Below are 26,153 nucleotides of genomic sequence, written 5' to 3' on the forward strand. Positions count from 1 at the left end.
CTTACTTTAATATCTCAGGATATCAATTCAAGTATTGATGTGCTTATTCAGATGAGCAAAGGTCCTTGTCTAAGAGTAGATCTAGCATAATTAAGCGGAGTTGATTGCACCCATAGACATAGGGCCACATAAATCTACAGCATTAGGGTAAAACCTAATAAGGGAATCCATAGATCGAGTTAATGCAACACTAGGGGTTTTAATTAGAAAGAGATTTCAATTAATCAACCTAGGGTTAGACGTTGTTAGTCTCGAGAGAGATAATAACATAAATTAGGGATTTCTACGGATTGAGTCAAGTGAATAAGTCGTCTAGTTCAGAGTCAAATAACAAGTGAAGTCTAGGTGGATTCTTCCTTGGGTATTGTCTAAATCAATTAGTTTTCCCAAAAGTATTTCCCCAATTTACTTGCTGTGCATTCTTAGTTTAGTTAATTGTTTAGATAAAGCAAATCCACTTATTTTTAGGCTAGATAATAAAAAAAGTGTTAATACTAGTACTTTTATTCTTGTGGGTTCGACATTCCGGTCTTGCTATAAGCTTACTACTGTTCGATAGGCGTGTTTGCCTTTTTCGTGATAATAGTTAGTTTTCAAGTACGATCAATCATAAATATAAAACTTATCACATGCATCAAGTTTTTAGCGCCGTTGCCGGGAAACTAAGATATTAGGAACACTTAATTTTTATTACTTTAGCCATTTATTTTTATTGCAATTTAAATTTATTATGGCTTAAATTATTAAAATTTTCTTTTATTTGCTTCTGACAGGTTTTTATAGTTTATGACTAGAAGAAACCCGTCAGGACCTCCACTTTTTGATAGTGAGATCGAAAGCACAGCTCGCAGAAACCGAAGAGAAATAAGGGTAAGCCTACGATACATAGAGGAATGGGAAGAGGACGATAGTCAAACTACAACCGAGGGGATGGCTGAAAATCAGAATAATCAGCTACCTCCTGTGGTTTCCGCAGATCCAATAAATTAGAATCCTGCTCCGCGTACTATGTATGATTATGCTAAACCTACTTTAACAGGAGTTGAATCGAGTATAGTTAGACCTACTATTGCTGCAAAAAATTTTGAATTGAAATCTAACACGATTCAAATGATACAACAATTTGTTCAGTTTGATGGTTTGCAAGACGAGGATCCAAACACTCATTTGGTGAATTTTTTGGAGTTTTGCGACACTTTTAAGATCAATGGTGTTTCTGATGATTCCATACACCTTCGGTTGTTTCCATTCTCTTTGAGGAACAAAGCTAAACAATGGTTGAACTCGTTACCACGAGGGTCAATCACAATTTGGAAACAAATGACCGAAAAATTTTTACTAAAATATTTTCCGTCGGCTAAAACGGCTAAACTAAGGAATGATATCTCTTCTTTTGTACAGATGGATCTAGAAACCCTATATGATGCATGGGAGAAATACAAGGACCTATTAAGAAGGTGCCCTTACCATGGGTTACCTCTATGGCTGCAGGTTTAGACTTTTTACAACTGTGTGAACCCCTTAATAAGACAACTCATCGACGCAGTCGTCGGTGGAACTTTAAACAACAAAACACCTGAAGAGGCTTATAAATTTATTGAAGAGATGTCACTGAATAACTATCAGTGGCAAGTCATTAGAACAAAGCTGACAAAATTAGCAGGTGTTTTCAACCTCGACGCGGTTACTATGCTATCTAACCAGGTAGAACTATTAAATAAAAAGATTGACAGTTTGTATGATTCTACTCAAGTACATCCAGTGATGATGTGCCATTCAAATAGATGAGGAGTACACACAGAATATCAATCTTTCAACCCTAGACCGAGGAGGAACAAGTTCAATATATGAGTAATAATAATTCTAGACCTCAAAATAACCCATACAGTAACACTTATAATGCAGGTTGGAGAAACCATCCCAACTTCTCATGGGGTGGCCAAGGAAATCAGAGGCCACAACATCTTTCAGGTTTTCAACAACCACCTTACCAGCAGGAAAAGAAGCCGAACCTGGAGGAGATGCTAACGAAATTTATCTCGGTGTCGAAAACCCGTTTTCAGAACACTGAAACTGCACTTAAAACTTAGCAAGCATCGATCCCAGGGCTCGAGAATCAAATTGGATAGCTGGCTAAATTGATTTCTGACTGACCACAAGGTACTAAAACTAACCCAAATGAGCAGCTTAATGCGATTATCATTCGAGATGAGGAAGGGTTAGTTGAACTTAAACTAGACTCGAGGCAAGGACTTATGGTAAGTAAAGGTAAGGATGAGGTGGACCACGGGGAATAAAAACCGGTAAGTAGAGAATATAAACCTCATGTGCCATATCCAAGTACGACAAGGAAAGACCACACGGACGAATAATTTGGTCAATTCTTTAAATTATTAAAGAAATTACATATTAACTTACCGTTTATTGAAGCTCTTTCGCCGATGCCAAACGTAGTTAAATTTTTAAAGGAACTTTTAGCAAATAAACGGAAGTTGGATGAGGCGTCGCATGTGGAGTTAAGTGCAATTTGTTCAGCCATTCTACAGAATAAGCTACCCAACAAATTGAAAGATCCAGGGAGCTTTACGATTCCTTGTTTAATTGGTAGCTTAGATGTTAATAATGCATTTGCTGATTTAGGGGTGAGTATTAACGTCATGCCCTACAAAATGTTCAAGCAACTACGTCTTGGGAAACTCAAACAAACTAGGATAAGTATTCAGTTAGCAGATAAAACCATCAGATTTCCTAGGGGTATCATTGAAGACGTACTTGTCAAAATTGATAAATTTATATTCCCAATTAACTTTGTTGTTCTAGACATGGAAGAGGATAGTGACGTGCCTTTAATTTTAGGATGACCATTTTTAGCAACTGTTAGAACTATTATTGATGTTGGTACAGGGGAACTCACACTTCGTGTGGGCGATGAAATAATCACTCTTCAAGCTCGAAACGAGTAACATATTGAATATCAAGGGTGGTTGTATAAATCATGCTACTAATACTGATCATGTGGTGCAACCTTTTTTGCAGGAAACACGTTTGAAGAGCATAAATGAGCCATTTTCAAGTAACAACAAAAGACCCATCTATGAAGAGCAAAGGCTACAGATCGAGGAACTAGATGAATGGCGGACACAGAAACCGAGAACACAAGATAAACCGAAACCATGCCATGATGGACTCAATGATTTATCTAGTCAACTTAAAGTTAGAGACAAAGTACTGTTAGATGCGGCAGATTCTCATATTGCCACTCCTGAACCCAATGGAGCAATCGCTTTTACGGTACTTAACATTTTCCCATACGGTACAGTTGAGGTAAATCATTCCAAATTCGGCACTTTTAAGGTAAATAGTACTCGTCTAAAACCTTATTTTGATAAAATTAATAGCAGAAATGAGGAGTGTCAACTCCTTCAACCACCATGACTTTTCGAATTTGAGGTAAGTCGAGTTTAGACTATAAATAAGCGCTTCTCGGAAGGCAACCCGAGCACTAACGGTGTTCATTTCTTTAAATTTTAGTTTTTAACATCTAAATCATTAACTAAGTCCTTAAACACAAGTTTTCCAAATCTACACGGCCAGACACACGGGCGTGTCTTAGGCCGTGTTCATACTACGGGCAGTGACACGGCCGTGTGATACGGTCGTATGAATATAGAGTAATTTTTTCCCAAAACACGGGATTCAATACGTTGTTGCGGCCGTGCAACATGGTCGTGGGCAATCCTGCCAAATCAACACGGACACGCCCATGCCTACCACCTGTGGTCGAAATTGTTAAAATAATACAGGCGTGCGCATATATACACGGGCGTAGGAGAAGTGAACGAAGCAGGACACGGCTGTGCGACACGACCGTGTGCACCAACATGCCCAAAGAACACGGACGTGGGCTGAATCCCAGATGCGCCCAAATTTGAAAACCACGAAACATACGGGCTGAAATAAGGGCACACGGGCGTGCCTCACGACCGTGTGCCCCAATATCTATATAAACCCCCACTATTCATCATCCCCTTCCCCAATACCCTAACCCTAACCGCTGCTCTCTCTGCCACCGTCACCACCTAAGCTCTAACCATCACTCCAAAATCCACCCTTTCTCCTCCCTTTTCCTCCATACGCATCAAAATCTTCTATCTTGTCCTCCATTCCCTACACATTCTTTCCTTCTTCTCTCTTTCTCCATACTACAATCCCCATCATCACGCCGTCGCTCTTCCGGCCATCGGTCCTCCAGTATCAATTTTCTCTTCTCTTTTACCTTCTTTTGATGCTTACTATCATGATGATCTTAATTTTCCCCTAGTACTTACATTTTGTTTATTAATTGCTTATCAGATTATCCTCATTCTTAGGATCTATTTCATGTATTTTGTATTTTTATCTTACCATTATTAGTTACTTTTATTTATTTCGTGTTGAATTTAGTCATGCTATTACTATGCCATTTGCCATAAAATTTTTGTCGTCAATTGATTTATGTTATGCAATTTGATTGCTTTTGGTCGAGTCTTGTTAGTGTCATTAGTTTTTGGTTGAATTTTTTAGTTTAATTATATTCATGGTTAATTCCTTTTTGGTTTTGTTAGCATATGTTATCTTCTCCGACATGATAATCGTTCTTCTTACAGGTATACTATGTCAAATCCACGTGGTAAGAAAACCGCCATCCACGCTTCAAAAAAATGAAAGGGACCCCAGGAAGAACTATTCCAGATACTACGGGCCCGACCCCTAAGTGTGGACCATTGCATTGATTGGACCGCCCTAGAGCAGATCCAACTCGCTAACGCAATCCGGGCTCTCCTAACTACTGACCCATGGGGGATCTTCTTCGAGATCATCGAGCCGACATATCTCGAGCTCACATTAGAACTCTATTCGACCTTCCACCTTCAAACCGTTATGATAGAGTTTGATGATCTCAGAATGGTCCAGTTCCGTCTTGGTGGTTTAGTTCACCAGTTAAGCGTGCCTGAGTTCAGTGTCGCATTAGGACTATATACGAAGGAGTTCTTGGACGGCGATGACTTCAACAATCTCCATTGCCACATCCACTATTTTCATTCAAATTGCTGGAAGGCCCTAGTCGCTACTTCAGCCACTTATGACCCTAGCCGCTCCAAGGCATCAGCTCTCGCCCCATCACTAAGATATTTACACGCCATCCTAGCCCACACCCTGACAGGACGACGAGAGAGTACCGGCATCGTCAACACTAACGACGCCTATTTTTTTGGAGTATGGCGCATGGGTACGTATTCGACCTCGCTTATTTCATCGCTCTCACCATTCGCCATCAGACAAAGTGGCATAGGAAGGGAGTCCTTTCCATCAGCCCTTATGTGACTCCCCTGGCGCAGTACTTCGGTCTTCTCAACACGGCGGCGCAATTATTCTGCCTCACCCTCATCGATCAGATGTCCCCATAGGGCATCTCGAGTATGCTTCATATGAGGATGATCGAGCGAAGACGTGGATTTAATCCTCCTCAGTATCGCCTCATCCAGTCAGCCGAGCAGGAGGACCCAGAGGACATTACTGATGATGTCCCTCCACCTCACAAGGATCCACCATCTCAGCCACCACCTATTCATTGTCCAGTTCATGCGGCTGCTTCACTCTCTGACATCTTTGAGTGTCTCACTCGATTCGAGCAACAATGTTTTCAGCGCTTACATCAGATTCGTCAGCACCTTCACATTTCAGCGCCACCTCCACCTCGCGAACCATCAGGCGATAAGGATTTTTGAAGACTTTTATTTATTATTTTACTTTTATCTTTATTTATCTTTTTAAATTACTTTTTATTTTTTTCTCTTAAATATTATTTTTACTTCATCTTTAGGTTTTACAATTTATATTAAATAATTTATGTTTTCGGCCATTTCTTTACGAGTAATCATGCTACTTTATATATCCTAAATGATTATTGATTCTATCGCAGTTATGAAGAGCTCCAAAGCTCACTATTACTTAGGAATTTACAACTCTACTGGAAAAGATCCTCCACGACTATCATGCCCTGCTCGACTACGACCATAGCTACCACCAGTTATAATTTTCTTTTGGCACAGCACTTGTGGGCTAACAACCTCTACCACCACCGAAGTATCCTCTTCCAATCTCACCCTTGCCTTAGCCGATTACTTTCCATGACTCCGATTCAAGGATTCCATTTAACATACAAGAAGTTTCACTTCTCTCCCTATCTTATGATCTTATATCTATATTTTTCAATAAATCTATCTCTGTACATTGAGGACAATGTACATCTTAAGTGTGGGGGGGGTTATTTATATCATTATCAGAAAAATCCCTGAATTTTGTCTTATTCTCATGTGACTCACTCATATCACTATTAGAATGAATTTTGATTAATTTATGATTTTTATTGATATGTCTTGAATTAAAACATAGGCATTTATGCATTGATTGTTTAAACTTTAAGGCATTAGAGAATCAAGCATGATAAGTTGATTTCTGAGAATTAAAAATTGCTAGGTTATTTCCCCAAGTTTAGGTATTATCTTGAAGTCGAAATTCACAGGATTAACATCAAAAAAGCCAAAATTTTTGTGAGATCTTGAGCCTTTAGAGCATATATTATTTCTTTCATGCTCAATTTTATTTTTGCTATGAGTGCGTCAATATTGATATGTTATTCTAGAACTTGCTTCGATTATGCATGTCAAGATCACACCATTGATTCGATATGTCGAAATGATAAAGGCACTTAGGTTTAACCTACTCACTCCATAAAAGTCTACCTTCATAATTAACCCTTAGTGAACCCCCTTGAGCCTAACAAGCCATTCATTGATTTACCCTCAATATTAACCCATAACCCATTATTGTTGAAATCCCCTCAAGTAATTTCATCCCTATCTTTGACGAGATTTGATTTGAATAAATTGCTTAGCTATGTTTTATTTTTCATAGTTAGCAAAGTTTTATATTACTTGATTTGTTCTTAAAAAAAAATCGAAGTTGCTGCAATTGAGATTTGTCGTCTAGCATATTACGAAATTATGTAATGCTTGGATTAAAATGATGTTATTTATGAAGAAAAGCTCAATTCTAGGATCATCTAATTAGGAATGTAATTTGTCAGTTTTAGTATTTTTCTAGTTAGGTAATTTTTCAATTCAATCTCGATTCTAACTTCTCTTTCAGCTTGTGACCACACCTCCTAACCAAAGCCACGTTACAACCTTCTAAAGACCTTTTGATGGATGTATCATCTCAATATATAGTGGTGGAGATTTGATTTTCACACAAGCCAATGGTAATAACTTTTCATATTGACTGTTGAGTACTAAATTTGTTGTCCTTAAACACCTCGAGTGATTTGAGTGAATCTTTAGTGAGGACGTTAACCTCTATAATATTTTGAATCAAAGGTGATTACTTAGATGAGGGGAGACACCTACGTTTTCATGATAAAATGCTCAACTTGGAATGTTTAAAACTTTGATGTTCTTCTAGTTGAATTCTCAATGTATGATTACTTATGGATTATTTTGAGATATTATTGATAGGAATTATAAGTTGAGAAAAAATGAATTCTTCATTATGAATTGGGGACTTTGCTTGAGGACAAGCAAACGCTTAAGTGTGGGGGTATTTGATATGTCGTAATTTATACATATTTTTATCCCATGCTTAGCACATTTATGGATGAATTATCTTTAGATTTGTGGAATTTGATGCTCCTAATCCTTTAATTTCATGTTTTATACTTAGGTGAGCATAGAAGAGTAAAAATAGCGAGAAACGGGCCAAAAACGGAGAAAATGGGTTAACGTAGGAAATCAACATGACCTGGACTTCCTCACACGGGTAGACCATACACCCGTGTCTATTTAGCAGACTTTAACACGGCCTAAACCACCCTACACTGGCGTGGCACATGGTCGTGTCCCTATTGAGCCCAAGTCTAATTCTACTCGGAAAAAGCTACTTTAAGGGTTTTGAAGCATCCCAAAGCCTATATAAACAATTGAGGAGGCACCTAGAGAAACACACGGAGTAGGAGGCAAAGAATTGCTCGAAGAAAGCCGATTGATCCATCTCAGAATTCGGATTCTCCTTCAAGACCGAAGATCTCCCTTCAATTTCCTTCAGGGGTTTTTGGGTTTCTTTATATTTTGTTATTATTATTCATCTAATATGTTTTCTTTTACACATATGAACTAAATTCCTTAAATACCTAAAGGGGATGAAACCTAAGACAGACCTTGTTACTATTTTTTTGAATTATATGATAAATACTTGATTTTTTCTTAATTATGTGTTCTTAATTCTTGCTTTAATATCCCAGTATATTAATTCAAGTATTGATGTACTTATTCAGAGGAGCAATAGTCCCTGTCTAAGAGTACATTTAGCATTATTAAGCGGAGTTGATTGCACCCATAGACATAGGGCGACATAAATCTACCGAATTAAGGTCAAAACTAATAAGGGAATCCATAGATCGAGTTAATGCAAAACTAGGGGTTTTAATTAGAAAGAGATTTCAATTAATCAACCTAGGGTTAGACGTTGTTAGTCTCGAGAGAGATAACAATATAAATTAGGGATTTCTACGGATCGAGTCAAGTGAATAAATCATCTAGTTCAGAGTCAAATAACAAGTGAAGTCTAGGTGGATTCTTCCTTGGGTATTGTTTAAATCAATCAGTTTTCCCAAAAGTATTTCCCCAATTTACTTCCTGTGCATTCTTAGTTTAGTTAATTAGTTTAAATAAAGCAAATCCCCTTATTTTTAGGCTAGATAATAAAAAGAAGGTTAATACTAGTACTCTTAGTTCCTGTGGGTTCGACATTCCGATCTTGCTATAAGCTATACTACTATTTGATAAGTGCACTTGCCTTTATCATGATAATAGTTATTTTCAAGTACGATCAATCATAAATATAAAACTTATCACGCACATCAATTGAATTTGTATATTTGACCATATGTGATGATATATTGAATTTGTATATTTGGTTATATGTGAGAATATATTGAATTTTGTATAATCAGCCATATGTGATGATATATTGAACCTTGTATATTCGGTCTTATAGGTATGTACTTATGTAATGATATAATGAACTTGGTATAACCGGTCATATAGGTAAGTATTTATGTGGTGTTCCAATTGAACTTGTAAATTCGGCCACATAGGTATGTATATATATATTTGTAAAGATATGTTTGATCTTGCATATTCTGCTAAATAAGTGATGATGGTATATGTAGTTAAATGTGATTTTGTGAGCTTTTATAGATGTGTGAAAGTATATTTTTAATTTATAATGATATTTGGCTTTGAAAGTGGTATGAAAACTTGCAAAATACTAATCTTATAAGTATTCGGCCAAAATGGTAGATATGATAATCATGTGTGGTTATGGATTTGTTAAGTTAAAATTTAATATACATTGATTTAGTAAATTAGTTTATTTGGATTTTAAGAAGTTGATATATATATATATTATTGATTTGATAATTGTTTAAGGCTTACTAAGCTAAGTTAGCTTATTCTGTGTGTTTTTGTTACTCTGTTTTATAGATTTTGATTGTAAGTTACGAGCTCGGGGATCGTTATCGAAGGCATCCACACTATCGTCAACCTCAGTACTTTTAAAAGTTTATTTTTGAACTTATGGCATGTATAGGCTAATATGTATTTTGTTCGACCTTGAATATGTATAACTTGAGCCATGCGAAAATGGCTTAATTTCCATGATAATTTTGGTCATACTTTGGTTATGGTTTGAACTCACTTTTAGTTATAATGTTATATATATTATACATGAATGGTCTATGTGATAAATGTTGTATGTTTGAAAATGATTTAATGATGTTAGTAAATTTGGAAGTGGTTGATGTAATGATCATTGTATGTATAAAATTTCATGGCATAATTAATTGTCTCGGTTAAGGTTTTTGCTTAAGTTAAAATATATTTGAATGATGCGTTTAGATAATGTAAATTATAGGATGTTTATACACGTTTCCATGTGCGGTTGTATATTTTTTTGTGATGAAATAAAGTTGAAAGGAAAATGATGATAAGTATGTGCCTATTCTGTTAATGAGATGAAAATTGACCAAATGAATAGTAACTTTTGTCAATTACTATTAAAATACTTATATGTGAATTTGCTAAAGAAAAATCATGAGTTTTATGCATTTATGTTAAAATGATATGTGTAAAATTTGTGAATGTTTGAAAAAGCAAATTTATTATGTTATCGGTTAGTTAATGCCTCGTAACCTTAATTAGGCGACGGATACAGGTTAGGGGTGTTACAAAAAGGCTTAATTACCTTAACAAATGGCTGACCAAAATTAAGAACCAAGCTTTTCTCTTTTCTTTCTAATGGTTTCGATGGCTTAGGGGAGGTAGATGGCAACTTCCGACTATGTTTTTTCTTTATATGCCAAGATTAATCCTTAATTAATCTTAACCAACCTCAATTTATTCTTTAATGAAACTATTTTAATTAATAATTTAATCTTAACCAATTCATCATTACCGTCCACTAACTATATGAAAAAAAAATTCTAATAACCATTTTAGTCCTTGAGATAATTTCTATTTAATTCCCCAAATCTTTTGCTAATTAAAAATATATAGTGTTTAAACTTTTACAATCTAGTCCCTAAGCCTTAATTAACTACAATTTTGACTAAATTACTTAACCGAATTTCAATTCATCTATATAATAACTTCATAAATATCCCTATTTAATATTTACAGACTCGTTTTATAAAAATGGAGTTCCAAAATCATATTTTTCGACGCTAATGTAAACTAGATCGTTATATGCACTTTAACCTTTTATCACTTATTACCTTTCTTTATTTCCATTCATGGCATTTAACAGATCAAAATTTCCATAAGTCATACTTATCATTCATGATTATTAATTATACATGCAACATTTTACATTTATCAACCTTTTTGGCAAAATGAAAAATTGTGATTTAGTCATTGTACTCTTCACCTTCATTCAATTTAGTTCAACCAAGACTCCCTTGAGACTAATTCATACTATTTATCATTATCATGCCAAATAATCATTAATAACTCATATTTTCTATGGTCAAATCAAATTTTAGTCTTCATAGTTTTCTAACTTTTCCAATTTAGTCCTTTTTCCAATATTCCAAGTCCACTCTAGTATTCCCAAATTTTATTCTCTAAATATGTAATTAATTCCTTAAAACTTTTATTACACTCAATTTTCAATTTCCTCAAAATTTATTGTATTCAATCTTGGAACAGTACCATTTACTATATCGAAAATTTGGAGTGTTACATTTTTTTCTTACTAATTGTTTAAACTTTTTACTAACATGACTATTAATCTTGAATATTAAGATCATGTTTCTTATCTTTAATTAAACAATTTCATTAGTATAATTTAAACTTTTATTTAACATAATTACTCATACACTCAAGGTACATAGATTTCAAAGATTACATACAACTTTCACTCTTGAAGTCAACACTTTATCTTTCAAGTTATAACTTTCTCCTTTCCTTTGCTACTTGCATCAATTTCCACTTCTTTGCATCAATTTCCACTTCTTTCTCTTTTATCTTTCAGCATAAACCATAATCAATAACAAGTTGAAATCACTACTAATGCATTTACTCAATTAAAATGTGAACAAAAGATGAAAATCTAATTTTCTTACCTTGCTCTTTTAATTCTCTACACTTAAACAAGCTATTTCATCACTTTCTTCTCCTTTCTAATACTAAATGGAAAAGATGTAAACAACTTGAATATAAGCTTCTCTCTCAAAAGCAAGATCAAATTTTATGATAAAACTTGATTTCTTACTTATTTTAAGCTTGAAATCGTCAGTTTCTATATTCCTTCTTTTCTCCTTGTTCTTTTTTTTTTTTTGTTCCTATGGCAAAAATATAGAACATTCTTTATCCTTATTGTAGTGGGCCTATTTTTCCCGGCCCAAACCAATAACCCAAACATAAAATAAATATAAAGTCCAAAATTTCTTAATAGTCCATTTACATATTAAGCCCAAAAACACTACCCAATTACAGCCCAAATGTAACAAAAACCCTAGTGGCCTAACAGCCCAAAAATTAAGCCATTTCCAGCAGCAAAAAACAAAGAGAGAAAACCCTAGCCGCACATGGGCTTGCCCTTCAGCCACGCACACCACCATCGCATGCCACGTCAATCTCCGTACATCCACAGCTGGCCTCCATACCTGCAAGGACAACAGCACAGAGAAGAAAAATAGTAGCAAAAATAAAAATTTTTGTATTTATTTTCTTTTCTTCTTTCGGCTATAAAAAGCCGCAAGAACCAATGTATTTTTTTTTACAAACACACACAATACAGCAATCAAAAACCGAGAAAAGTTGAAAAAGGTGGTCTTTTTTTTTATATTTACTTATTTGTCTTCTTTTCTACTGATATTTCTACTAGTTTTTAAGGAAAATAAAAAAGAAAGGAATCAAATCTTACCTTTTTTTTTTTGCATTTGCGCCGCCATAGGCGGTTGAAGTCCGTCGATTCCGATGAAAATCGGTGATTAATGGGCTCGGGAAGTCAAAAGCAAAAAAATGGATTTTTTTTATTTTTCGGCCACCGTGGATTGCGGCGCCGTCGCCGGCGGCCGGCGCGATGGCGACTGGCTAGATATATGGCCGGATGTGGAGAGGCTTGAGAGAGTTTTTGAAAGTTTTTTTGAAGTTTTTTTTTTTACAAGTAATGGGCTAAATGAATTTTTTGGTAAAAAGATTTTTATAACTTATCAAAATGGCGTCGTTTTGATTTAATGATCCCAGACGCTAAACGACGTTGTTTTGATGCAAAATGGACTGACCCGACCCGCTCCAGGTTAAGGATCCGCGTGTTTTTTTTAAGCGTAAGGGATATTTGCTTGTTCAGTCCTTCCGTTTCTTCGGCCCACTTCAATTATATCATTTTTATTCTTTTTCTTTTGATTTTGCCCTAGAATTTTGCTTTTATTGCATTTTAGCCCCGTGTAAGGTGCTGCGTTTTGGAGAGCGGGGATATTTTCCCTTTTGGTCCCTCTATGTTATTCGCGCCCTTCAATGTGGTCCTTTACCCCATTTTTATTCCGATTTATGCCCCTTAAATTCCATTATAGGCCTTTTTATGTTTATTCATTTATTTTATTATAATTTAGGATCTAAATTTCATTTTAATTCCAATTTAATCCTTTATTTGCTTAATTTCAAGCTTCTATTCTTTTATATGCACACTGTTCTTGCTTTATTTTATTTATTTTTACATTCATTCACTCATTTATTTATTTTATCCTTGTATTCACTTATTATTCTTCCATTTTTTATTTTCCTTCATTTGTTATTCATTTTATTTATGCCTTCATTATTATTGGTATCTTGTTATCCATTATTATTTCATTATTATCTACTCATCTATTTGTTTATTACCCTTTTTATACCTTTAAAATATTATTTTATTTTTTATTTTTTACTCGTACATATATTATCATTATTATTATTTATATATTTTATCACAAATTGAACCTTTAATTTCATTTACATTCTAATTTGGTTCTTTATTTTTAATAGTTTTATAAGCTATTTTCTCTTACATTATTTATGTATTTATTCTATTTATTTCTTTGTCTTTATTTATAAGTTGGTGTTGTCCTTTTATGTGCATGCTTTGGTTATTTATTTCCTTTATCTTTGGTTGTTCATATTATTATTAAAATAGTGTATATTACACGATGCTCGTAAATTGATTTATTAGTATATGTCATTTACATGACATTTCGTCTGTATCATTGTTCCGTTTTTTTTTACATCCTATTTTATCTCACTAAGATCACGTAAAAAAATCACATTTAAATGTATTTTTCCATAATAGGCCGATTTATGTTATATCCTGAACAAGAAAAATATTGTTCTAAGTATTACGTTTTCAAAATAAGGCAATGTTCTGTATTTAGGAACTCGAGAAAGTCGTGCTCTAACTTACGAGGTTTCGATTTTTCTCGTCAAATCTAAATAATCGAATATCTTTCTAAATAAAAGCGCATGAGCTTCAATAAAATAAAGGGTCAGCTTATTTTCGAGAATTCATAATGTTGTGTCCTAACTTACGGGATACGACTTCTTTTGTTACCTCGAGATAAAAAGGCTTTTAGTATATATTTCAATTTGTTTGAACGATTTTGACAAATTAACATTAATACAAAGAGGGATCGTATTTTAAATTCTTTCCAAGTTTTCAAATTTTAGACCTTAAGACATTAATTAATCAAGTAGGTACTAATTTTGGGCGTTACAAGGGTACTAATCCTTCCTCGTACGTAATCGGCTCCTGAACTTGTTTTTCTAAAATTCGTAGACCAAACTTGTTGTATTAGTAAATTAAAACTTTTTTATTAAAACGATCAAATTACGAGATGACCTGATCACACCTCATAAAAAAAAATTAATGGCAACTCTCATTTTTATTTTTAATAAAAGTTAATCCCTTTTCCAAAAAAAAATAGTTTTGACACTTATCTCTTTTTATTAGCTGGCCACCCTAAGGACTTTTAGTCCATTTTTTTTCATGTTCTCGAATTTTTTTCCTTGCTTTTTTACTAACCCACTTTTCAACCTTAATCAGCTTCCATTTTCACCATACATGTACACCTAGCATCCTTTGGTGTCCCAACAAATTACAATTAAGTCCCTACTTCACAAAATGATAAAATTACACTTTAATTTATATACTTTTTACCTTTATTTGATTTAGTCCATTTTAGAATTTAAAATTCACATATTTACCCTTGCTAACATCCTTTCCCGGTGTCTAATCATTTTCTCAAAAATTATTAAATTAGTCTAATCCATTTCCTTAAAAGTTTTACTAATGCATTTTCTTAAAATAATATTATTTTCATTATCAAAAATTTTGAGGTATTACATAACTAATATTAATTAATACTATTAAACTCTTTAAACAACACATTATCTCCCTATTTTTTTCCCATATTCTATTTGTGCTATATGAGCAACCTTTAGCCGAGAGCACTCTGAATTTTATGTCACAGCTTTACAAAGAACATAAGGCTTGGTTAAAATGTCAACCACTTTGTGATGATGTTGAAACATGATTGACTTGAAATTTATTGGGGATATGAACTCAATTATATATATATATATTTATTTTTTTAAAGATTAAAATTTTATCTACTTTAAACAACTATATGAGTGTTTTTTAATTATTTTTTCATGAAAAGAAGTTTAGTTTTATTTATTTTTCACATTGTGCGATGAATTTTGGTAAATGTTTTAATTGTGATGGTTACTCTCTTGATTCGTAAGATTTTATTAAATTAAGTTGAATCTCGAAACCTTTAAAACGTGACAAATATGATTTGTAGAGGATGGTGAGCTGGGTATTAATTCAATAGAGGAAAGGTAATTTGAGATTTGATTTGACGTTATTTCATACACTTTAATCATTTAGTAATCCCTTTCACTGTTTCTTTTCCTCTAATCAAGATTTTGTTGAAACATAATTTCTTCTAACTTTTAATATAAAAATGTTATTTAGAGCAGCTAAATAAAACTCCTTTTTTTTTCTTTTGGTCTTAAATCACCTCATAGATTTCAAAACTGAAAATTTATTTATAATATGGATTTTATTTTGTCTTGGTTAAATTATAAAGTCAACATTAAAGGTGATTATATTTTTTTATTTTTATTTTTATTTTTAAGAATGTAGTCTTTTTATTTTTCATATTTAAAAATTTAGATCTAATTGTTAACACTATCAAAATTCTATTAAATCTATTGGCGTGACATTTTGAAATTAAAAAAGTACTAACTCGATAGTCATGTGATAAAAATTGACTTTGTAATGTACCTAAATTTAACAAAGATTTTAATGATGTTAATGATTCTTAAAATTCATGTCAACATTCTAATTAGAATATAGTATTTAGACTAACTAATAACATTGTAAAATTGAGTCATTTATGTAAAAAATTAAAACATAAAGATTAAATCTAAAATTTGAGTGTAATATAGTGACCGAACTTAAATTTAACCATCACTATATAATCTTAAAAAAGAAAAGGGTTAAATTAAAATTTAACAATTATATTATAATGTAAAATAAAAACTATTATTAATTACTTTTCCTATTAATAAAATTTTAATATAAATATGCTATGCATATGAATAAATTTTCAAAAAATAAAAATTATTATTTATTATTATTTTATTTTTTAAGTAATATCATAAAATTATATTAATTATTAATATCTATTATGGTTGTTCAGTTATAAAGTTGGGTTTTTCGAGATTTGAGTCGAATTTATCTTGAATTCAAGTCATATCAGTCTCAGGCTCGAGTTTATTACGGGCTTGGGCTTTTTTGAGCTCTAATTTTCTTGAACTTAAATTTGTTACGAGCTTAAACTTTCTCAGAATGAGATCGTTGCAAGCTCTAATCGACACGGATGAACTTTCAAACTCGAACATGTTTTGTGAAAATGTACTAAAGCCTTTCCATTGTCACTAGTTGTTGAACCTCATCTTTTTACCGTCAAAGATTTCAAAGAGTGGCCCAAAATCTCTCGAGTTTCAGAAAAGTGATAAGGAAAAGTATTGTGGCTAGGTTTGCTTTTTCTGTTTTCTCTCGTGGGTTGTTTACCACTTATTTCTATTTGTTATTTTGTAGGCCCAGAGTCTTCGGTACTGAAGAATACTAGGTTGTAGGCTGGTAAGGTTTTGCGTGATTATTGAGTTTTTTGGTGGATTATATGAAAAAAATGACATGTGAGGGCTTGAATGGTGAATGCGGCATGGTGTCTCTTGGTGGTTTTGATTGGGGGAAAGCTGTTGGGTGGTAAGTTAGTTAAAGGGGATGATGGTTTCAGAAAGAAAGAATGGGGAGCTTGAGGTGTGATTGTGGTTGGACTTGTGAAAGGTGTTAAGCAAGGGGTTTGAGTGATGATAAGTTTAGTGATTGGTTGCTGTTAGAGTTGAGTGATCTGAATCTCGTTTGATCCGGTCTGAAAAGTTTGATGTGTAACTTACTTGATAAAGAAATAAAATAGAGAGGTAAAATTGGAAATCTGTGGGGGTAAAGTTGAATCCTTATAGGACTATATTTTCTTCTATTAGACGTTGATTAAAAAAAGGTTGTTTAACCTTTAAAAACTGCAAATAGTCAAAAACCTCATGTATTCTTATTTTTCAATATTAGTGAATTTCTCCTCCTCTACCCGTGGTTTTTTCTCAATAAGAGTTTTTCATATAAAATATGTATGTTCTTATTTTTCTTTCTTATTGCTTTGCGATCATTCCTACTGCCATTATTAACGTATAATATAACGGTTGCTTAGGGTGAGTGATGGGTGATGGTTCTAGTTGAGGAGACATGATGCAATGAAAGGGGATAAGGATGGATTGAGGTATTATGTAGGATAGTGTATGAGGGAAAACAAAGAGGACCGGTGGTTTTTTTATTTTTATTTTATAGTTTTATATTAATTTCATTTAAAGAAAGGTGATAAGGATGAATTGAGGTATTATATAGGATAGTGTATGAGGGAAAACAACCAGAATTAGTGGTTTTTTTTTATAGTTTTATATTAATTTCATTTAATTTTTATAATATTTTAATTTTCTAACTTTTACAATTTTAATAATATTTATCAATATGATAATATGTCATGTCAGCATCAGTTCCACATGATATGCGAAGTGTCAGTCATATGTTCGTTTTCTATGTCAACATAATTTAAGAGTCAGCACAATTAATATTAATTGAAAGAGTTAATTAATTAATTTTTCATAGATAAGAGCTTAATTGGGTGCAAATATATGATGAGAGAAGACTCTTTTGATCCTTTAGCAATTTTTTTTAATCATGAATGAGAGAGGAGATCCTCGTCTATAACTTCGAATGCGTGGTCATGGCATCTTTGTGTACCAGGATATGTAAGAGCATGTTGCCCAGACCTTGCTTACCCGATTATGGGGAATTCAGAAAAGTGAGAAAGACAGAAAAAGCACAAAAATAATGGTCTGATCTCTAGCCTAACACCACCAAAGAGAAGACATGGAAAAACAAAAATTGTAGTTTAACACAATTTATAAATAGGCTTATTTAACAAATTTAACACAATTTATAGACAACTTTTCAAATTGTATAATTTTCTTCCCAATTTTAGTCTTTAGTCTTTCTATTTTATTAGGTTTTAGGTTTATTTCAGTTCTGTTTTTTACTTTTGCGGAAGAGATCAAATTTGTGGACTGATCAAACTTTGTGAGGATTCAACATTCTATTCAATACAAATTAGTAATATTAAATTATTATTCATGTCTATTCTATATATCAAGTCTATATTATTTATGAGATCTATGAGGAACCAATCCTCCTGTGGGGGATTAGCGAGTGGAGATATGATTATTTAACTATTTTATAGGGTTCTCTTAGCGAATCAACTGTTTAAGAAAAAAAGAACATAAACTCTAGGCTTGGAAACCCTAAGAAGACATTAAGGTTTGATAGACAAAAATAAGGTTTGATATTGAGAAGTTCGATGGCATCACAAGTTTTAATCTGTGGCAAGTTTAGATGACGACAATCCTAATTCAAGGCGATCTTGAGAAGGTCATTATAGAGAATAAGCCTACAGACATGGATAAATCAGAATAAGATAGGTTAGATAAAAAAGTTCTATCCACAATTTAATAATGTCTAACAAATAATATGTTGTAGGAAGTTTTGATAGAGAAAACGACATTTACCTTATGCAAAAGGTTAGAAACCCTCTACACGACAATTTCTAGCTAATTGATTGGTGTTGAAACAACGTTTATAAACATTTCGCATGGACGAAATTGAGCACCTTAGAGGTCACATCAGTCAATATATTACTCTTTTGAATGATTTAAAAATGTTGAGATTCAGATTGACAATAAGGATCAAACTATGCTATTATTGTGCTCTTTACCCCCTTCATACAAATCTTTCAAGAAAACTCTGATTTATGACAGAGATAATTTTTCATTCGAGGATGTAAAGGGTCATATATTTAGCAAAAACAAACTCGAAAATGAGTTTGGTTTGAATAGCAAGTCAGATAGGCAAGCCTCAATTTTGGTAGTATCAAAAAAGCAAGACAAGAGATGTCGCTATTGTAAGAAGTTAGGTCACGTCAAGACAGATTGTTATAAACTACAAAATAAAAGGGTTGCTGAGAGCAATGAGGAAGATTTAGCAGGTGCTAACTTGGCCAATGACAAGAGTGATAATTTTTTGTTGGTGTCAACAAGTGAAAGCTCTTAGTTTACATCCGAGTGGATCCTAGATTTAGGGTGTTCTTTCCACATGTGTCTCGATCTACCGTAATTTGGTGTAGCAGATTGAACTAGTTTTCCTACTTTAGGAGCTTGGATACAAGTACTTTGGTTAAGTTTCAGTTAAGTTTTCGTAATTCTATTTACATTTAATAAAATGTGTAATTTAAGTCTTTTATTGACCTTACGGGCCGAATAGGGCCTAAAGGTAAGCTAATATACTTTGTGAGCATGCAGAAGACCTTTAGAAGGTGTGTTAACTTGTTACTGGTCGCTGTGTTGCAACACGGAGAGTTGGATGTTGCAACATAAGGAGTAGAATAGAAGAATTTCAAGATTGTCTTTGGTGTTGCGACATAGCCTAAAAATGCTGCAATATACCCTTGAAGATACCTTGAAGATTATCATACTACCTTCGATGTAGTGACACAGGACCTGGTGTGTCGCAACATTAACTCTGTACAGGAAATAATTACAAGTTAGGGGCATTTTGGTCTGCACAATTAAACATTAAGCACGAAGATGTTAGCTGACCTAGGGTTAAAGATGACGATTACTTTAAGTCTATAAATAGGCTCATTTAACACAATTTATAGACAACTTTTCAAATTGTATAATTTTCTTCCCAGTTTTAATCTTTCTATTTTATTAGGTTTTAGGTTTATTTCAGTTTTGTTTTTTTACTTTTGCGGAAGAGATCAAATTTGTGGACTGATCAAACTTTGTGAGGATTCAACATTCTATTCAATACAAATTAGGATTCTTCTAAACTTTATATTATTGAATTATTATTCATGTCTATTCTATATATCAAGTTTATATTATTTATGAGATCTATGAGGAACCAATCCTCCTGTGGGGGATTAGCGAGTGGAGATATGATTATTTAATTATTTTATAGGGTTCTTGAGAAAAAATAAAATAAAATAAAATAAAAATAAAGAACACACAAATTTTACGTGGAAACCCTTTCGGGAAAAAATTGAATCAATACAAGAGGAATAGACTATGTCTATTTATAGGCTTGTAAAGCCATATTCTAGTAGGATTGAAACACCTTATCCTAATCAATATAAAATAGATGGAGTTTAATAAGGTTTAAAAAACCTTATTCTAAAATAAAATAAAAGAAGTCTAGTTCTATATGAATTTTACTTTTATTTTATTTTCTATAGTATTTTATTTAAATAAGAATTTGGGTCACTTAATTCTAACAATCTCCACCTTAACACAAATTCTCAATGAACAAGTTCTTCATCACGAACTTTCAATAAACAAGTTCTCCACCTCTTTCATAAAACCCCTTAAGGGTTTAACTTCAATAATGAACACCAACCAAGTCTAAGCAATGCTCAAACTTGGTTATAGGAAGTGACTTAGTCATCATATCTGCAGGATTTTCATGAGTACTAATTTTGCTCACAACAATATCACCACGAGCAATAATATCACGAATAAAATGATACCGAACATCAATGTGTTTTGTTCTCTCATGAAACATTTGATCTTTTGTAAGAAAGATGGCACTCTGACTGTCACAAAATGCTGTGCTGATTTGAAGGTCTTCATTGTGTTCACTAAAGAGTCCTTCAACCAAATAGCTTCTTTACAAGCCTTAGTAATCGCCATGTACTCACTTGGTGGTAGACAAAGTGATCAGAGACGCAAAGTGGCTTTCCAACTGATTGCACAACCTCCGATTGTAAAGACATAACCTGTGAGAGATCTTCTTTTATCAAGGTCTCCAGAGAAATCAGCATCAACATACCCTATGACTCCATCTTTAGTTCTTCCAAACTGTAAGCAAACATCAGTAGTACCTCGTAAGTATCTTAGAATCTCATGAAGCGCTTTCAAGATTCTTTACCAGATTCGCCATGTATCTCGCTAACCTGACCGATCGCATATGATAAATCTGGACGTGAACAAACATACCATACATGAGAGATCCCACTGCACTAGAGTATGGAACATGTAACATGTACTCAATCTCATCATCTGATTGTGGAGACAAAACTGATGAAAGTCTGAAATGGGCTACTAAAGGAGTACTAACAGGCTTAGCACTTTGTATATTGAACCTGCAAAGAACTTTCTCAATGTACCTCTTCTGACTTAGGTAATATTTACTTATTTTTCTATCTCTGAGAATCTTCATTCCAAGTATCTTCTTTGCTGGTCCTAAATCTTTCATCTTAAATTCTTTACTTAGTTGGGTTTTGACATTTCTTATCTATCCTTTATCTTTTGCTGCTATCAACATGTCATCAACATAAAGAAGTAGATACACAAAAGAACCATCATTGTTTTTCTTAAAGTAAACACAACTGTCAAAACTACTTCTTTTGAAATCATGAGAAGTCATAAAGGAATCAAACCTCTTGTACCACTGTCTTGGTGACTGTTTCAAACCGTAAAAGGACTTTTTCAGCAAGCAAACATAGTCCTATTTTTCTGAGACCATAAAACCCTCTGATTGTTGCATGTAAATATCCTCCTCAAGTTCTCTATGCAGGAATGCAGTTTTTACATCTAACTGCTCAAGCTCCAAATCATGCATAGCCACAATACCAAGCAAAGCTCGAATCGAACTATGCTTAACAACTGGAGAGAACACATCTGTGAAGTCCACTCCTGGAATTTGACTGTAACCCTTTGCAACAAGCCTTGGTTTATATCTGGGTTCTTTAACTCCTAGAGTCCCTTCTTTCTTTTTAAACACCCATATACAATGAACAGCCTTTTTACCTTTAGGAAGTTTCACAAGGTCTCATGTTCTGTTTTTGTGGAGTGATTCCATCTCTTCTTGCATAGCAAACATCCACTTTTCTGAGTCTTCATAGCTAACCGCCTCAGAATAATTAGATGGCTCTTGATTCGCATCTATATCTTCAGCCACATTTAAAGCATAAGCAACTAGATCACCTCAAGATACTTCTTTGGAGGTTTAATTTCTCTTCTAGTTCATTTTTGGCGATAGAGTATTGTGGTGAAGAAGCAACTCTATTCTCAACTTTTGTTCTGGCTTGAGGAGTTGACTCTGTATTAATCTGATGCTCCACCTGCTTTTGATTTTCTTTATTAGAAGATTCTTTAAGAGATAAGTTAGGTAGCATAGCAGTTTCATCAAAAACAACATCTTTGCTAATCACAACTTTTCTATTTTCAGGACACCATAACTTATACCCTTTTACATCAGCTTTATAACCAAGAAAAATGCATTTAATGGATCTCGGTTCCAATTTTCCATTATCAACATGAGCATATGCAGGACACCCAAAAATCTTTAAATCAGAATAATTAGCAGGATTACTAGACCATACCTCTTGTGGAGTCTTTTTCTCAATGGCAACGGATGGAGATCGGTTGATTAAAAAACATGCAATAGAGGCTGCTTCTTCCCCAAATGACTTCTATAAGTTAGCATTTGACAACATATATCGAACCTTCTCCATGATCATTCTGTTCATTCGTTCTGCAACGCCGTTTTGCTGTGGAGTATGACAAACTGTCAAGTGTCTCATGATCCCTTCTGACTTGCACAATCTATTAAACTCATCAGAATAGAACTCTAAGCCATTGTCTGTGCGAAGGTATTTTATCTGTTTTCTCGTCTGTTTTTCAATCATAATTTTCCAAGACTTAAATGCGGAAAACACATCGCTTTTTTGCTTCAGGAAGAATGCCCAAACTTTTTTGGAAAAATCATCAATAAAGGTTAGCATATAATTAGCTCCACCTCTCGAAGGCACTCTAGATGGCCCCCACAAATCAGAATGAATATACTTTAATATTCTCTTCGTGTTATGGATTCCTCTAGTGAATCGAACTCTCTTTTGCTTCCCAAAAACACAGTGCTCACAGAAATTTAGTTTGCAAATTCCTTGCCCATCAAGAAGTCCTCTTTTACTCAATTCTACCATGCCATTCTCACTCATATGCCCTAGGCGCATATGCCAAAGTTTAGTAATATCATCATCTGACGAGGAAGAGGAAGCGACAACTGCATCACCAGTAACAGTAGAACCCTGCAAAACATATAACTTGGAAGTTTTTCTTTACCCTTTCATCACAACAAGGGAACCTTTGGAAATATTTAAAATCCCACTTTCAGCTGTATATCTGTACCCTTTTGAATCAAGAGTACTCAACGAAATTAAATTTATCTTCAATTCTGGAACATGTTGTACCTCACTAAGTGTTCTGACAACTCCATCAAACATTTTAACTTTAACTATTCCAACACCTGCGATTTTACACGAAGAATTATTTTCCATCAAAACAACACCTTCAGATACTGTTTCGTAAGTTGTAAACCAATCCCGATTGGGACTCATGTGGAAGGTGCAACCTCAATCAAGTATCTATTTCTCGCTTACTTTAGAATCATTGATAGAAGCAACTAGAAGTTCACCATTGCTGTAATTTTCTACAACATCAGCTTCACCGAAATTTTCTGGTTGTTTTCCCTTTTGATTCGCAGCCTCCCTTTTAATCTTATTTTGTAGCTTATAGCACTCAGATTTAATGTGCCCTTTCTTCTTGTAGAAGTTACAAGTTTTACCTCTATTTGAAGACTTCGATCTACCTTTAGATTTACTACGAGGATTCCGTTCCTGTGTCCTACCATGATCATCATCAGCATTCCGATCTTGTCTCCCATGAACAATGAGACCCTCTCCCTGAGAGTCGGGTTTAACTATAAGATGCTTTATCTTATCATACAAGGTTAAAGAATCATAAACTTTATCATCTGGGAGAGACTCGCGGCTATATAAAATCATGTCTCTAAAGGTTGAATAAGACAGGGGCAACGAACAAAGTAGAATCAACCCTAGATCTTCCTTATCATACTGAACCTCCATGGCCACCAAGTTTGAGAGAATTTCTTTAAACACTGTTAAGTGTTCGTGTACAGACGCACCTTCCTCCAAACGATGAGCATAAAGACACTGCTTCATATGCAACTTGCTTGTTAGAGTTTTCAACATACATATTTGTTCTAGCATCTTCCATAATACAGCGGCAGTCTTCTCTTTCATCACATCCTGCGAAATTTCGTTGGACAAATGCAGATGTAATTGTGTTAACGCCTTTCGATCCTTACGCTTCTTCTCTTCATCTGTTAATGTCGAAGACATCTTATCTATCCCTAGCAGGGCATCCTCCAGATCCATTTGTGCAAGAACTGCTTGCATCTTAATTTGCCACAATGCAAATCTGGTGTTGCGATCCAACAGCGAAATTTCATACTTCAAAGACACCATTACCGTGATCGAGATGAATAACCCGGAAGCTCGGATACCAATTTGTAAAAAAATAAAATAAAATAAAATAAAATAAAGAACACACAAATTTTACGTGGAAACCCTTTCGGGAAAAAAACCACGGGCAGAGGAGAAGAAAATTCACTATGTCGAAAAATTGAATCAATACAAGAGGAATAGACTATGTCTATTTATAGGCTTGTAAAGCCATATTCTAGTAAGATTGAAACACCTTATCCTAATCAATATAAAATAGATGGAGTTTAATAAGGTTTAAAAAACCTTATTCTAAAATAAAATAAAAGAAGTCTAGTTCTATATGGATTTTACTTTTATTTTATTTTCCATCGTATTTTATTTAAATAAGAATTTAGGTCACTTAATTCTAATAGTTCTCTTAGCGAATCAACTGTTTAGGAAAAAAAGAACTTAAACTCTAGGATTGGAAACCCTAAGAAGACGTTAAGATTGGAATTGACCCAAAATTGGTAAGATCTATTCGTGAACACCTTAACCATGAACCAATTTGGACTATAAGGTCGAGAGATAAGTAGTTCTTACCGACTCGTTATTCTAGTGAAAGATCAGAAGATCATTATGAGGTATCAACTAGTTGATTAAACAAGAAAACCCGAAGCAATAGTTGATTATGGTTACCAAAGTGAGCTAATCGCCCATGCTCAGATTTGACAGATTCTACTATTTAATTTCTTGTTATTTATTTATTTATTTTCTTTTTACTATTACTATAAATCCTAAAAACCTTTCTTTATATTTTATCATAATATAATTTATCTAAAATACTAATTAGATCTATTTGCCCTTAGATTAGAGTTAACTTAGTGCTTGCCTCATTTAGGTATGATCCTTGGAGTACTCACCTACTCTATTTTAACTATATTACAACCTAACCCGTATCCTTACGGAAACCACCTTTTTAATATATCTTTGTAAGGTTTCTACGCTGGACGTTGGTACGTCTGAAGCGGTCAAGTTGCTAGCACTATTGCTGGGGAGGCAAGGTCATTAATTTGGTTTTATTGTTTGCATTTTAATAAAATAATTAGGAATTTTTTAAATTATAGCTACAATTTTATTTTCTTTTTTTTACTAATTTCTTTGGGTTTAGTGTATGACTCGTAGTAGGGGAACACCTATAGAACCAATCATAGATCTAGAAAGAATAACTCGTAGGAATCATCGACAGCAATAGCAACAAAAATAACAAAAAATGTAGAACCAACCACCTGCTGTAGGTAATTTACCACCATGAGATAATTCATAGTTTGACGAAGTTAACAATAATAACTTAGAAGATCCACCACTACCATAACTACCCTCAAATATGGTTCGTAATGAAAGAAATTTGAAGGAATATGCCCTATCAAATCTAGATATGGTTCAAAGAAGTATAACAAGACCAGCCATCATAGCCAATAACTTTGAGATCAAACCAGCTATAATCTAGAAGATCCAGAAAAATTACAATTTCGAGGAACAATGACAAAAGATCCGAGTCAGC

At 33.6% G+C, this 26,153-nt stretch overlaps 1 long non-coding RNA gene and 1 other non-coding gene across 2 annotated transcripts; both read right to left on the bottom strand.

Moving 5' to 3' along the window:
* Window positions 1-1,368: 1,368 nt before the first annotated feature.
* Window positions 1,369-1,475, bottom strand: LOC128282054 (small nucleolar RNA R71). The gene has a single exon (XR_008272346.1). It is a non-coding gene; the product is annotated as a small nucleolar RNA R71 (small nucleolar RNA).
* Window positions 1,476-12,017: 10,542 nt separating this feature from the next.
* LOC128286437 (uncharacterized) lies at window positions 12,018-12,769 on the bottom strand. The gene is made up of 2 exons (XR_008277000.1): window positions 12,523-12,769; window positions 12,018-12,262 (listed from the first exon to the last, which is right to left on the bottom strand). It is a non-coding gene; the product is annotated as an uncharacterized LOC128286437 (long non-coding RNA).
* Window positions 12,770-26,153: the final 13,384 nt, after the last annotated feature.

This window comes from Gossypium arboreum, chromosome 1 (genome assembly GCF_025698485.1).
Source record: "Gossypium arboreum isolate Shixiya-1 chromosome 1, ASM2569848v2, whole genome shotgun sequence".
Classification (NCBI taxonomy): domain Eukaryota; kingdom Viridiplantae; phylum Streptophyta; class Magnoliopsida; order Malvales; family Malvaceae; genus Gossypium; species Gossypium arboreum.